Source organism: Galeopterus variegatus, unplaced genomic scaffold, assembly GCF_000696425.1.
Source record: "Galeopterus variegatus unplaced genomic scaffold, G_variegatus-3.0.2 Scaffold6048, whole genome shotgun sequence".
In the NCBI taxonomy this organism is placed as follows: Eukaryota; Metazoa; Chordata; class Mammalia; order Dermoptera; family Cynocephalidae; genus Galeopterus; species Galeopterus variegatus.
The window spans coordinates 18,446-18,691 of record NW_007732159.1 but is presented as its reverse complement, the minus strand read 5'-3'; positions in this window follow the sequence as shown (position 1 = coordinate 18,691).

Genomic DNA, 246 nt, shown 5'->3' with positions numbered 1-246 from the left:
GCCTTATGGATCAATCAGTCGGGACCAGTCGGGAGAGAGAAACCACACAGTACTTTGAACACAGGAGGTTTAGTAGAAAGGATCAGTATGCCATGGAAGGAGAGTGCACACAAGGCTTCCAAGTGAGCTCGGAAGGATCCCCTAGGAGCGAGGGACCCAAGCAAATACCAATTTCCAAGGAGAGACCCTCCCCGGAGCAACGATTCCAGCCTCAGAGGGAAGGCGTGGTTGCAGCCCACCCCCTGG